Below are 8163 nucleotides of genomic sequence, written 5' to 3'. Positions count from 1 at the left end.
GGACTAATTATGAAGGTGTAGATGGGTAGAGGGGAGCAACAAGGATGGCACAGGAACCCGTAGTCTGAGGAGGAGGGAGAGTCATTAGAACCTGAAAGGACCTGGGCAGAGCAGGCTGTCCTGAGAGCTGGCCTAGGGCCAAGGCACAATCAATACGAAGCCTGCCTCATGTTCTCTTCCCTCCACTCCTCAACTTGCTGCTGGCTTTCAGAAAAGTTAAAAACTTGCCATTTCTATCCTTTTGCCATTGTTGTTGTCATGTTATAAGGCGGGGAGCAATATTGTATCCAACTTTCTAGATATCGAAGTGGAAATCAGGTGTATATAGCCAGTATATTTGTACCTGTAAGTATTCTTATTGGTAATACTTTCTAGATGTTATCTAACTGTAGCTTTGGATTTTCTATTTGATTCAAAAGACATATAAGAGATAACTTTTTCATAATTCCATGTTGGATTTATTGTCATTACTTATTAAGTTATAATTTTAATGTATTGTGATTAGATAGAGACTGTACTGTGTTCTATTTGTGTTTTAAGGATACATAGAGGTTTTCTTTGTGGTTAAATATAAGTAATCCATGGGTGTTTTAAAGAAGGTAGAGTTTCCAAATAGACTATGACATTGCAGTCACTGTCAGATTCCACACAACAACATTTCAGTCAGCCACAGAACATAAATGACAGCAGTCCCATGAGATTATAATAGTGTATTTTTCCTACACCTTTTCTTTATGTAGATATTTTAGATACACAAATACCAGTGTGTTAAAATTACCTACAGTATTCAGTAGAGTACCATGCTGTACAGGTTTGTAGCCTAGGAGCAACCTGTACCTGATAGCCTAGATGTGTAGTCGGCTGTGCCATCTAGGTTTGAGTAAGTATATGCTATGATGTTCACACAAAATGAAATCACCTAATGATGCATTTCTTAATATACAACTATTAAATCATTTTATTAATTACATTATATTCTTCCTGAATATTGATTTTCTTTTTTTTTTTTGAGACGGAGTCTCGCTCTGTCGCCCAGGCTGGAGTGCAGTGGCCGGATCTCAGCTCACTGCAAGCTCCGCCCCCCAGGTTTACGCCATTCTCCTGCCTCAGTCTCCTGAGTAGCTGGGACTACAGGCGCCCGCCACCTCGCCTGGCTAGTTTTTTGTATTTTTTTTTTTTTTTAGTAGAGACGGGGTTTCACCGTGTTAGCCAGGATGGTCTCGATCTCCTGACCTCGTGATCCGCCCGCCTCGGCCTCCCAAAGTGCTGGGATTACAGGCTTGAGCCACCGCGCCCGGCCTGATTTTCTTAATCTGTTGAGAACTTCAAAGAGTATATTTTAAGTTAATTGAATGTATCTTTTGTTAATTGAATGGTTATATGTGTGTGTGTACACACACACACACACACACACACACACACATATATATATACATATATTTTTTTTTTGAGAAGGAATCTGACTCTGTCGCCCAGGCTGGAGGCGGTAGCACAATCTCGGCTCACTGCAACCTCTGCCTCCTGGGTTCAAACGATTCTCTTGCCTCAGCCTCCCAAGTATCTCGGACCACAGGTGTGCACCACCACACCTGGCTAATTTTTTTATTTTTAGTAGAGATGGGGTTTCACCACGTTGGCCAGGATGGACTCAAACTCCTGCCCTCAAGCAGTCCACCCGCCTTGGCTTCCCAAAGTGCTGGGATTACAGGCACAAGCCACCGCACCCAGCCTGGTTATATATATTTTTATTTTATGTCTGGCACATAAATATTAATGGCATGAATATTAATGACACTTTTTTCACTGTGAATTGTACCATAAATCATATAAAGGAACTTTTGTTTTACATTTGAATGTGTTTTGCCTTTGATTCTACTTCATCCAATGCAGGTTTGAAATGTGGATTTGCACCATTGCTCTTCGTCCGTGCTTTTACTTTTGGCTTTTCTCAGTCACTTTGCTCAAGTGTAAGTAGCAACTACTTGAATTTAACTTTTTTTCCCTCACCCAATTTGAAGGTCTTTTTTTGAAGTGAGTTCTACTTAAGTTCATTGTTGTAACAAATATGTTTGGTTTAAATTTTTTCATTTTCCTTTTTGTTTTTTGTTTTTTCCTCCTCTGGTAAATGTATTAAGTTAATGTTTGTTTAACTAAATTCCATTTCAAATGGTGGGGAGGAGTAAAAAACACCTAACATAAAGTTTGCCATCTTAAGCATTCTTAAGGGTACACCTAGGTCAGTAATGTTAAATATATTCACATTGTTGTGAGACAGATCTCCAGAACATTTTAATATTGAAAACCTGAAACTCTATATCCATTGAATAACAACTTCCCTCGTCCTCCTCCCCCAGCTTCTGGTAACCACCGTTCTACTTTCTGTCTCTGTGAATTTGTCGATACCAAGTTTGGAAGATAAGAAATATCTTTTAATTCCTGATTTTGTGTTATTAGTGAAATAAAATATCTACCCTTTAGTGACTGACTTATTTCACTTAGCATAAGATCCTTAAGATTCATCCATGTTGTAGCATGTGACAGGATTTCCTCCCTTTTTAAGTCAGGATAATTTTCCATGGGCTGTGTGCGCCACATTTATTTATCCATTCCTCGGTGGGCGGGCATCTGTGTTGCTTCCACCTTTTGCCTATTGTGAGCTGTGCTGCTGTGAACATGGGTATGCTAATGGCTTTCTGAGTCCCTGCTTACTGTGCTTTTGAAGACATACTCAGAAGAGGGATTGCTGAATCAAATGGTGGTTCTAATTTTCACTTTTGGAGGAACCTACTGATTTCCAGAGCAATTGTGCCATTTTACAATGACACCAACAGCGCACATGTGACTCGTGTTCTCCACATCCTCACCAACACTTGTTATTTTCTTTTTTTTTTTTTATAGTAGCCATCCTAGTGGGTGTGAGGTGATATTTCATTGTTGTTCTGATTTGCATTGCTCAGATGATTAGTGATACAGAGCATCTTTTCACATGCTTGTTGGCCATTTGTATATCAACTCTGGAGAAATGTCTATTCAATTTCTTTGCCCATTTTTGGTCAGGTTATTGATTTTGTTGTCCTTGTAGAATTATGAGAGTTATTTGTGTATTGTGTATATCAGAATCATGATTTGCAAATATTTTCTCCCCTCCTATAGGTTATCTTTTACTCTGTTGATTGTGTCCCCTGAGGCACAAGTTAAGCCTGGTGTGGTCCCATTTGTCTATTTTTGCTTTTGTTGCCTGTGCTTTTGGTGTCATATCCAAGAAAGCATTGCCACATTCAGTGTCACAAAGCCCTTCCTCTATGTTTTCTTCCAAGACTTTTATAGTCTGTAATCCCAGCTACTCAGGAGGCTGATACAGGAGAATCACTTGAACCCAGGAGGCAGAGGTTGCAGTGAGCCAAGATCATGCCACTGCACTCCAGCCTGGACAACACAGCAAGACTCTGTCTCAAAAAATGAAAATGATTTGATCATACATATGAGAGTTTATTTCTGGGCACTTTAGCATATTTCATTGGTCTATTCATCTGTCTTTATGCTACTATCACACTGTCTTGATTATTGCACCTTTGGTAATATGTTTGGGTTTTCGGTTGTTGTTGGTTATTTTGGTTTGTTTGTTTTTTGTAGAGATGGGGTCTCACTATGTTTCCCGGGCTGATATCAAACTTCCGGGCTCAAGTGATCCTCCAGTCTTGGTCTCCAGAAGTCCTGAGATTACAGGTCTGAGATGCTGTGCCCAGCCAGTAATATGTTTTAAAATCAGGAAGTGTGAGTCCTCCAGCATTGTTGTTCTCTTTCAAAATTGTTTTGGGTGTTCAGGATATCTTATGATTTTTACTGATTTCTTGCCATTTCCAATCTTTTTTGCTTCTTCTTCTTCTTCTTCTTTTTTTTTTTTTTTTTTGGAGACAGAGTCTCGCTCTGTTGCCCAGGCTGGAGTGCAGTGGCATGATCTTGGCTCACTGCAACCTCCCAGGTTCAAGCAATTCTCTTGCCTCAGCCTCCTGAGTAGCTGGGATTACAGGTGTGTGCCACCACGCCTGGGTAATTTTTTGTATTTTTAGTAGAGATGGGGTTTCACCATAGTGGTCAGGCTGGTCTCAAACTCCTGATATCATGATCTGCCTGCCTCAGCCTCCCAAAGTGCTGGGATTACAGGCATGAGCCACCGTGCCTGGCCATAATATATGTTTCTTTGAGCTGTTTTTCTAATAATTTAGGGGCCATATAATCTGATTAACTAATATGCTTCAACTACTTTCTCAATCTATCACTCTTAGGCACGAAACAGTATCTATTGACTCTATCATATGAAAAATAAGAAACTGATTGCACTTCTCCCCATCTGTGCCCCCACATACAGACATTCCCCCAACTAACCAATGATGGTTATACTTTGTGGATTTTGCGTCAGCTCATTATAGCAGTATTGCTACATTGACTAGCTTTACTTATTTCTAGATTCTTGTAGGTTTTAAGAATTTAGTTACTTTTGTAGGGTATGTCTCAATGTTGGTCAAGCTCTTTTTAGCATACAATTCATTCTTTTTTAGCATACAATTCATTCTTTTTTTTAGCATACAATTCATTCTTTTTTAGTATATAATTCAGCATGTTTTTGTATATTCTGAAGGTTACACATCCTTCACCCCTAATTCCTGAACATTTTTGTCTCCCCAAAAGGAAACCATGTGCCCATTAGCAGTTACCTCCCATTACCCTTGTTCTTGCACCCCCGCCTCAGCCCTGGCAACCACGAATCTACTTTCTGTCTCTATGGATTTGCCTATTTGAGACATTCCACATAAATGGAATTGTAAAATACGTGGCTTTTTGTATCTAGCTTTTTTGACTTAACATGATATTTTTAAGGTTGTAGCATATATCAATACTTCATTTTTTGGTTTGCAGAATAAAATCCGTTATGTGGATTTACAACATTTTCTTTATATATTCATGAATTGATGGATACTTGGGTTGTTGGTACTTTTTTACTTTCACAAATAATGCTGTTATAAATTGTTACAGATTGTGTACAAGTTTTTGTGTGGACATAATTTTTTCAGTTCTCTTGGATATATATGTAGGAGTAGAACAGCTGGGTCATATGGTAACTCTCTGTCTAACCTTTGAGTAACTCCCAAACTGTTTTCCAAAGTGGCTGTACCATATTATATTTCCACCAGGATCATATTAGGGTTTCAATGTTTCCCCGTCCTTGTCAATAATTGTTATTTTCTGATTTTTTTATTATAGCCATCCTAATGAGTGTGAAGTGTCATCTCATCGTGGTTTTGATTTGCATTTCTCTAATGACTAATAATGAGAAGCACCTTTTTAAGTGCCTATTAGCCACTTAATAGGCACTTAGAATATCTTCTTTGGAGAATTTTGAATATCTTCTTTGGAGAAATTTCTATTCAGATCCTATGCTCATGTTTAAATTGGCTTATTTTTATTTTATTATTGGGTTCAACGTGTTCTCTATATATTCGGAATAGCAGTCCCTTATTCAGTATATTGTTTGAAAACATGTCTCCCATTCTTTGGGATATTTTTCACTTTCTTGATGGTATCATTTGCAGTACAAAATTTTTAGTTTTGACAAAGTCCAATTTATCTACTTTTGTCATTTGTGTTTTTCATGTTGTGTCTAAAACTACTGCCTAACTCAACATCACACACAAAAAGTTTACTTCTTTGCTTTCTTCTAAAAGTATTATAATTTTAGCTCTTAAATTAGGGTCTATGATCATTTTTTAGCTAACTTTTATATGTGATGTGAGATAGGGGATACAGTTTCATTATTCTGCATATGGATATCCAGTTGACCTCGCACCTTTGTTGCAGAGACTATTCTTTCTTCCATTTAATTGTCTGGGGTCCTTTGCCAAAAATTAATTTACCATAAATGTAAGAGTTTATTTCGAGACTCATAATTTTATTTCATTCATCCACATGTCTCTGCATATGCCACCACCACACTGTGTTATTGTTGTGTTCTTGTTGTAAATTTTGATGTGTGAGTCCTCCAACTTTGTTTTTCTTTTATAAAATTGTTTTAGCTATTTATGGGTTCTATAGACTTTAACATCAGCTTGCCAATCTCTGAAAAAAAAAATAAAAGCCAGCTTGAATCTTGGTAGGGATTTCATTGAATCTATAGTGGGAACTGGGGAGTACTGACATCTTAACAATATTAAGACTTCTACCCTATGAACATGGAATCTATTCCCATTTATTTAAGTCTTCTTTCATGTCTTTCAACAATGTTTACAGTTTTGACTTCTTTGCAGTTTTGCACATCTGTCATTAAATGTATTTCTATATATTTTATTCTTTCTAATGCCATTGTAAATGAATTTGTTTTCCTAATTTCGTTTCTACGTTGTTTACTCCTAGTGTATAGAAATACAACTGATTTTTCTTGCATTGATCATAGATTGTACAAGCTTGCTGAACTTGTTTATCAGCTCTAATAATTTGTGTGTATATATGTGTGCCTTAGGATTTTCTATATAGAATAACATGTCATCTTCAAATAGAGATGGTTTTTCTTTCTAATCTCATGGTATTTTTTTTCTTTTTCTTTGCTGATTGCCTTTGCTTGAACCTCCAGAACTATGTTGAATAGAAGTGGCAAGAATGGATGCCCTTGTCTTGTTCCTAATCTTAAAGAGGAAAGCTTGACAGTCATTAAGCATAATGTGAGGGGTGAGTTATTTGTAGATACCCTTTAACAGGTTGAGGAAGTTCCCCTCCATTCCTAGTTTGTTGAGTGTTTTTACCGTGAAAGGGTTTTTTATTTTGCCAGATGCTTTTCTATTTCTATTGAGCTGATTGTATGTTTTTCCTTTATTCTATTAATATGGTGCGTTATATTGATTTACTCATATGATGAGCCAACCTTGCACTCCTAAGATAAATCTCACTTGGTTTTGATGTGTAATCCCTTTTCTGTCTTCTTGGATTCCATTAGCTAGTATTTTTGTAGTATTTTGCATCTGTATTCACAAGGGATATTGGTCTACAGTTCTCCTGTGATATCTGTGTCTGCCTTTGCTATCAGGATAATACTGGTCTACATAGAAGGAATCAAGAAGTGATCTTTCTGGTTATGTTTTTTGTATGAGATTGTGAATAATTGGTGTTACCTCTTCTTTAACTGTTTTTCAGAATTTGTCACTGAAGCTTGGTCCAAGTTTTTCTTTTGGAGAAGTTTTCTGATTCTTAACTCAGTCTTTTCTCATTATAAGCCTACTGAGAGTTTTTATTTCTTCTTGAATCTATTTTGATCATTTCTTTATTTAGAAATTTGTCTACTTCATCTAGGTTGTCTAATATCTTGGTACATGATTGTTCATAGTATCCCCCCATCCATTCTTAATTTTAGTGATTTGAGTCTTTGGTTTTTCCTTGGTGAGTCTAGCTAAAGATTTTGCTTTTTGTTGATGTTTTCAAAGACCAAACTTTTGGTTTCTTTAATTTTCTCTTGCATTTTCCTAATCTCTGTTTTATTTATTTCCATTCTAACATTTAGCATTTTCTTCCTTCTACTTGTTTTAGTTTTAGTTACATAGAACTTTAGTTACATAGAGCTCATCTTTTCTAATTCCTTTTAAAATAATTTCAATTTTATTATAGATTAAAGGGCACACATGCAGGTTTATTACATGGGTGTATTGCTTGACACTGAGGTTTGGGGTACAAATAATCCCATCACCCAGGTGATGAGCACAGTACCCAACAGGTGGTTTTTCAGCCCGTTCCCTCCTCCTTTCCTCCCATCTAGAAGTCCTCACTTTCTATTATTCTCATCTTTATGTATATTCAATGTTTAGCTTCTGCTTGTAAGTGAGAACATGCAGTATTTGGTTTTCTGTTCTTGCATTAATTGGCTTAGGATAATGGCCTCCAGCTCCATCCATCCTGCTGCAAAGGGCATGATTTTATTTTTTATTTTATCTTTATGGCTGCACAGTATTTCATGGTGTTATTATATGCACCATATTTTCTTTATCCATCCACTGTTACTGGCCACCTAGGTTGATTTCATGTCTTTGCTATTGTGAATACTGCAGGAATAAGCATGTGAGTACGTGAGTTTTTTTGATAGAATGAATTATTTTCCTTTGAATATATATATATATATATATA

Source organism: Rhinopithecus bieti, unplaced genomic scaffold (genome assembly GCF_001698545.2).
Source record: "Rhinopithecus bieti isolate Rb0 unplaced genomic scaffold, ASM169854v2 scaffold_1058, whole genome shotgun sequence".
NCBI lineage: Eukaryota > Metazoa > Chordata > Mammalia > Primates > Cercopithecidae > Rhinopithecus > Rhinopithecus bieti.
Note: the sequence above shows the minus strand (reverse complement) of the source record.